The following is a 7,550-nucleotide window of genomic DNA, read 5'->3' on the forward strand; positions in this document are numbered from 1 at the left end:
TTGCCCATATGCTGCAGGCTTACCCTGGTTGAGCATTGCCCATACGCTGCAGGCTTACCCTGGTTTAGCATTGCCCATACGCTGCAGGCTTAACCTGGTTGAGCATTGCCCATACGCTGCAGGCTTACCCTGGTTTAGCATTGCCCAAACGCTGCAGGCTTACCCTGGTTGAGCATTGCCCATACGCTGCAGGCTTACCCTGGTTTAGCATTGCCCATACGCTGCAGGCTTACCCTGGTTTAGCATTGCCCATACGCTGCAGGCTCACCCTGGTTTAGCATTGCCCATACGCTGCAGGCTCACCCTGGTTTAGCATTGCCCATACGCTGCAGGCTTACCCTGGTTTAGCATTGCCCATACGCTGCAGGCTCACCCTGGTTTAGCATTGCCCATACGCTGGAGGCTTACCCTGGTTTAGCATTGCCCATTCGCTGCAGGCTTACCCTGGTTTAGCATTGCCCTCACGCTGTCGGGTTGTCCCGTGTAGCGCTGCCCACAGGAGCTCGAGTGTTCCTTGCCGGGTCGGGGTGGAAGGCCTCAGGAACAGCGGCTCGGCGTCGCCCCCCCCCCCCCCGACGCCACGGGGGCCACGCCCGCGTAAGACAACGGATGACCCCTCTCGTTGAGTTATTTACATTTCACGGGAACCATCGTGGAAACGACGACCTCACCGCATTCGATTTATTTTTACTTGTCAGTAAAAAAAAACGCAAGGGCTTAATGCGTTTGTTGAATTTGAAAGTTCAATATTTAGAATACAAGGGTATTCATCCGGCTATATTAAAATACGAGAATCGTATATACTTCGTAAAACGTGGGGCTTGGGAAAGGAAGTGGCTGGGGGTGGGAGGGAGCGAGCGTCCCAGGGAGCCACGGAGAGGCTTTGGCATCGCTCCACGGACAGAACCAAAGAAGCATCTCCACGTGAGGCTCCTTCAAACTCCGACTCGAAAATCGAAGTTGAGCCCCCTGCTGCTGCTGCTCAAACGAGCATCAAGGCAACGGCGCTCATCTCCTGTTGACAGACCTGAGCACCCGCTGGAAATTACACATTCCTATGGCGGCGGTGACGGGGGGGGGCGGAAGGGGGGGGGCAAATCTCTCCAAATGACAACCACCTCGTTGATTTCCCCACAAAGCCAAACCGCACCACCCCTGCCCACCACCGACCGTGATTTGAACTCGCGACCTTCCGATCGCGGGACAGCTCGCCTCTCTCGCCGCCGAGCCAGCGCCGGAGGAACGGCCGAGAAGTCGTTGGCCCTGGGGAGCGAGGCGAGCTGCTGCTGCTGCTGCTACAATGGTGGTGCTTGTTGTGGCACTAGGTGGGTGCGGGAGGGGCAGCAGCAGCAGGCCGATGCAGGGGCCGGGAGGGATGGGCTGGGTCGCGGTAAAGCTCTCTCTCTTTTTTTAGCGACGGGGGCAGGCGAGTGGGAGGGGGGGAGTTGGTGAGCGGTGCGAGAGATTAGGGCCGGTGAATTTGGGTTTTTTGGCAAACTGTCAATGCGGACTTGGAGCAAATAACACAAAGAGACAAAGGCCCCCTCGTACAGCCGAAACAGACTGTTGGGGCAAGCGCTGTTAGCCAGCACCTAAGAACGCCGGCACGGCAAATTTAGAGGTGGGTGGCCAGCACCACGCCCGGCCGCCTTTGTCTCCCCAGTGGCGATGTTTACTACGCACCGTGCCAGGTACTCGTTTGAGGCTGAGTCGCCCTAGGGGAGGCCCCAGGACTGGTTCGGGCAATTTTCACTGAGTGGGAACAAAGAACAGACACACACCGTTGTGTGTGCGTCTGTGTAGCCACTAGGAGGACAAAGGCGGTCGGGTGTGGTGCTGGCCACCCACCCCCACGTGTACCGTTCCAGCCTTCATAGGCACCACTCACAGTCTGCTAAGGCGACACGGGGGGATCTCTGTCTTAAAATAGTAGAACTGTTGCCAAAATGTATTTGCTCTCTCCTCAAGTGTGGCTCGCTTTGACAGGTGTGCGGCGGGGCCAAAGACGATTCGACGGAACGAACAAAAGGGGCGGCAGATTCGTGGCTCTCGCATTATCCTTCCATCGACCCGTCCGTCCCGTGCGGCAGACGGGGGCGGTGGGGGGGGGGGATATTCCTCGAGAACGCGCGCAGCGACGCAGGTCGTCCACGTACGCACATGAAGCGGCCACCCTTCACTCACCAGAGTTTCCGCTCCTCACTCAAAGCTCACTTATTGTTCCCTAGCTCAACCCACGACCCCCCCCCCCCCCTTAATCCCCCCTCATAACCACCACCGTTGCTGTTCCCTCTTCATATTCTCATTACATGGCCATCACTCATTCACCCCATTCACTCATTAACTCCATTCATCATTTACCGTCATCAATTTCACCTTCACCGAATTCACGCGTCATCAGATTCACCCCCATTGCTTCCTCTCATCTCTTGTATTCATCTCGTCTCCACCGTCACACTCACCCCTTGTACCGTTCTTTATTCTCTGTAAAGCGCCTCGGCTAGGACGCTATACAAATTACGTTTAAGACAAGCAGGGTCATAGGTGGCCATGTGCATCATTAACCAATCAGGTGCGTGGCTCAACTGATCAGATTTCCTTTGCAGAAACGTGTTGTTATTTTTTTTTACATTTTGCGTGCGTGTGTTTTTTTAGGTTTCTTCACCACACGTGCTTTTAATTTTCTCTGCTTACAAGGGGCACTTGTAGAGATTTTCGTCAAGGTGCCTTGCGACGGCCCTTTTGACCTTCAAGCATTCATGCCAAATGCCTCGCTTCGTGCGGCAACTTCAGATTTTCCCAAACGAAACAAACCCCACCGTAAAAGCCGTGACATAAAAAAGGCACCCGCTGTAAAACAAAACAAAAATAACTTAACCAAACCCTATCCCTGCTCAAGTTGAAGCACATTGTCTTGATTCCCCACATTTAGATTTAAACACCATGACAACCAGCGTCTGATTCCACTGGTGCTGCAACTGCAGCCCCACACCACCACGCAATGGAGCAGCCACCTGAGCAGCAATTAATCCCCCCAAAAAATCCCAATATGCTCAAGAGTTGTTATCTTAAAAGAAGCCACGTTCCCAGCCTGACAAGGCGCAGCCGCGCTACGATCTCCAGGGCTTAGCGACGGCGTTCAGCAGACTTGCGGACTGCAGCCCCCCGAACCACTTAGACGGCCCCCTGCCACCACTGCTGCCACCGCAATTGCCCCCCCACGCCCCTCTCCCCCCACCATCTACGTGCCTTTTTCACTTTGACCTCGTCTCCGCTGAAATACGCTTTAACCGGCCAAGTTACGTTCGTTGAACAAAGAGCGGCTGTAAGTGCGAGCAACGGGGCCCTCAAGCCTCGCGCACCAATAAAAAACGACCGCCAGTTATTTATTAGTCCACCCGGTGAAGAAATTCACTCGGCGAGATTTTAATTTGCGACGGGGTAGGGAGGGGGGGGCAAAGAATGCAATCCCGAGCTAAATGCGGCTTTACGGCAGCGCGATTGGCTCCTGAAAAAAGCCGCCGCCCGCCACCGCCACCGGCCAACGCAACGCCGTCGACGGATGTTGAATGAATGAAATTGAAAAAAACGAAGTGCCTAAAGGCCTCGTGGCTGCAACACGCCGGAGCCTTTTAAAGGGGCATTCGCAGCCGAAAAAATGTTTTACCGGCACCGGTTGTCGAGCTGAAACACGCGGGCGGTTGAGTCGACCGACGGAATTGGAGTTGACGTCGCTCGATTGATTTTGCTCCCTCGCGTTCGACGCTTCGGACGTTAGCGGGGCGCGTTGAACGTCGTGGCTCGGCAAAGCCCCCGGGAGGTCGTGCCGAGGGAAGGCCGCCGGTGACGAGCGGCGAGCGCCCGTCGGCCGCCGCCTACGAGCTGGGCCTGGCGGCTTGACGCTGGTCTGCGGCCCAGCGGATGTCGGAAGCTGCGGTTGGGGTGGATCGCGGTAGATTTGTGGAATTTCCAAAATCTCGGCCGCATTGTGACGTGGGCCGGCAGACGGGAGTACAGCAAAGTTGGTTTGGGAACTCGTCCGTGTGGGCATATGCAGGTCCTAAAGTTCCCTTCAACATACAAAAAGACTGCTTACAAAGGGATGTGGCCTGATTTCCCAATGCAGGACTTCCCTGAAGAAAGAGTCCTGAGACTCAGAGTTGCTCTCCTGTACTGTATAAAGGGAGTTGTTATCTTGCAGCTGCAGTTTCTTAAATCTCTATCCACCGAGTTGTACAAACGGGGACAGCCACAGTCGGTGGGCAGGACGCGTGAGGTGGGGTAAAGTGTGGGCGCCACTGCATCTTCCGAGACGTCCGGCCAGCGTGGAAGAGTAGGCCAAGAAAACCCACGAGAGCGGCTTTTTTAAGAGGTTTCTCAAGTGCAAGCCCCTTCCGCCAGCAGTGGCGCGAGCGAGCAGATGCGGGGCCGCGTCTTTCCCTTTGCATGACGTGACCGTCGTAACGATGCCCGCAATAATTCGCATACCTCGCACTCCCCCCTCCCGCCCAGCGAGACGAACTGTCACGATTTGGGATTGCAATTTTGTTTTTAAAAAATAATTCAGAGCGACGTGGTGACTTCAGCGGCCACTTGTGGCTGCAGGTGTCACGTGAACACTTCAAATGCGTGGCAGCCTACGACGTCCCTTGGTCTGTCTGTGAAATGTGTTTGCAGCTCTGCATGTCTCTGCGACTCTGTGACTCTGTGACTCTGTGACTCTGTGACTCTGTGTCTCTGTGTCTGTGTGTCTCTGCATGTCTCTGCATGTCTCTGTGACTCTGTGTCTCTGTGTCTGTGTGTCTCTGCATGTCTCTGCATGTCTCTGCATGTCTCTGCATGTCTCTGCATGTCTCTGTGACTCTGTGACTCTGTGACTCTGTGACTCTGTGACTCTGTGACTCTGTGACTCTGTGACTCTGTGACTCTGTGACTCTGTGACTCTGTGACTCTGTGACTCTGTGACTCTGTGTCTCTGTGACTCTGTGACTCTGTGACTCTGTGACTCTGCGTCTCTGCGACTCTGCGACTCTGTGACTCTGTGACTCTGTGTCTCTGTGACTCTGTGTCTCTGTGACTCTGTGACTCTGTGACTCTGTGTCTCTGTGACTCTGTGTCTCTGTGACTCTGTGTCTCTGTGACTCTGTGTCTCTGTGTCTCTGTGTCTCTGTGTCTCTGTGACTCTGTGACTCTGTGTCTCTGTGTCTCTGTGTCTCTATGTCTCTGTGTCTCTGTGACTCTGTGACTGTCTCTCTGTGTCTCTGTGTCTCTGTGTCTCTGTATCTCTGTGTCTCTGTGTCTCTGCATGCCTCTGTGACTCTGTGACTCTGTGTCTCTGCATGTCTCTGTGACTCTGTGACTCTGTGACTCTGTGTCTCTGTGTCTGTGTGTCTGTGTCTGTGTGTCTGTGTCTCTGTGTCTCTGCATGTCTCTGTGACTCTGTGACTCTGTGTCTCTGCATGTCTCTGTGACTCTGTGACTCTGTGACTCTGTGTCTCTGCATGTCTCTGTGTCTCTATGTCTCTGTGTCTCTGTGTCTCTGTGTCTTTGTGTCTCTGTGTCTCTGTATCTATGTGTCTATGTGTGTCTGTGTCTCTGTGTCTGTGTGTCTGTGTCTCTGTGTCTCTGTATCTCTGTGTCTCTGTGTCTCTGTGTCTCTGTGTCTCTGTGTCTTTGTGTCTCTGTGTCTCTGTGTCTTTGTGTCTCTGTGTCTCTGTATCTATGTGTCTATGTGTGTCTGTGTCTCTGTGTCTGTGTGTCTGTGTCTCTGTGTCTCTGTATCTCTGTGTCTCTGTGTCTCTGTCTCTCTGTCTCTCTGTGTCTATGTGACTCTGCATGTCTCTCTGTCTGACTGTCTGTTTGTTTTTCTCTCTCCCCGCGTCTGCAGGGTTTTGCCCCCCCCCCTACCACGCAATACAATTCCAATGCCCCTTTACAGCTTTGCACTCTGGGCAGCTGCCCTGATTGCCCACCCCTAAGTCCGGGGGGGGGGAGGTGGGGGACCCTGTGTGTAAATCAATGGACAAGGGAAGTTGTCAGGACCCAAGTTTCTAAACACAGCTGCCGTCCTTCACTGCAGGCCCAGCCTCTCAGCGCAGTCGCACTAAATCACGCCGTTCAATCCGGCTGCCCTTTAATAAATTACGGTGAACTGCTCACTGAACCGGCCAAACCATTTCCACCTGTAAACGCGCCGGGCGTCCAACATCTGAGTAACATTTTGCAGCAATTTTAGACCTGACCGCGCGCTTGAAATAACAAAACGGAATATTTCACCGCAGAGGGGGGGTTATACGGACAGCCTGGAACTTCGCTGTTACACAACTTCTAATCGGTGCGAGCGGTGCAAGCGATTCCTAAGAAAACCGCCTCCGTGGGGCACGTGAGCCGCAGTGGATTGTTTTGGTTTTGGGGCTCAAGGCTACGCGGAGGTCAGTGGGCAAAGAGGCAAAGGGTGGCAGTGGATCAATAAGCAGGGATAACGTGGGAATCCCCCGACAACTTCCAACGCAATTCAAAAGGCCAAGTGATTCGCTGCTCGAGTGAGCATTGAGAAATTAGTACTCATCTCCTGTTCACAGCCCTGCTGAGCCAGCGGTGGAAATTCCGCATTCCTATGGCAGGGGCGAGTCTCTCCATAGACCAACCACTGTTAGTTTCTCCGCAGCGTGGGATGACGGTGAGCCGAGTCACCCCCCTCCCGCACCCGGACCAGGAATTGAACTCAAACTTGCGATTGTGAGCCGCTCGCTCCAACCACTGAGCAGCAGCCACCCGGCCGGCTCCAATCAAATCAAATACATAAATTACATCCGCTCTCAATCCACCGGTGGACGCTGCTTCAATTATTCGGGGTTTATTGACCATACTTCACCACACTGGTCACTGGGGATTGGTGAATGGGGTGGCAGGAGGTGGCGGGGGGCACGGGGAGAAGGGTGAAATCGGTTTTGGTGTCACTCGGCACTGATGTCGGCCGTGGCGGGAATCGGAACTCAACAATTCTGATCTCGGATGCGGCATCGATTGTGCACGTGTGTGTGTGTGTGCGTGTGTGTGTGTGTGCGTGTGTGTGTGTGCGTGTGTGTGTGTGTGCGTGTGTGTGTGTGTGCGTGTGTGCGTGTGCGTGTGTGTGCGTGTGTATGTGTGCGTGTGTGTGTGCACGTGCGTGTGTGTGTGCATGCGTGACAGCGGTAGTGTAGTAGCGGTCAACGCACTGTGCGACGGTTCCAGCGAGCCGGGTTCGATTCACGCTCACGGCCAACACCGGTGACGATTATCTGAATAGTGCCTGGGCCTCCCCTAGGTTGACTCAGACTCAAACGAGCACCTGGTGCGGTGTGTAAACATCACCACTGGGGAGACAAAGGCGGTCGGGCGTGGTGCTGTCCACCTACCCCCTCGTGTGCCATTCCGGCCTTCATAGGTGCTCACTAACAGCACTTGCCCCAACAGTCTGTTGCAGGCTATACGGGGGATCTTTGTCTTTGTAACAGCATTGCCAACTGGCTAAGACTCATGGTGCACTGGGGACACTCACACACACTCCC

The sequence above is a fragment of the Lethenteron reissneri genome, chromosome 46, assembly GCF_015708825.2.
Source record: "Lethenteron reissneri isolate LAM-NWPU_2019-01 chromosome 46, ASM1570882v1, whole genome shotgun sequence".
Lineage (NCBI taxonomy): Eukaryota > Metazoa > Chordata > Hyperoartia > Petromyzontiformes > Petromyzontidae > Lethenteron > Lethenteron reissneri.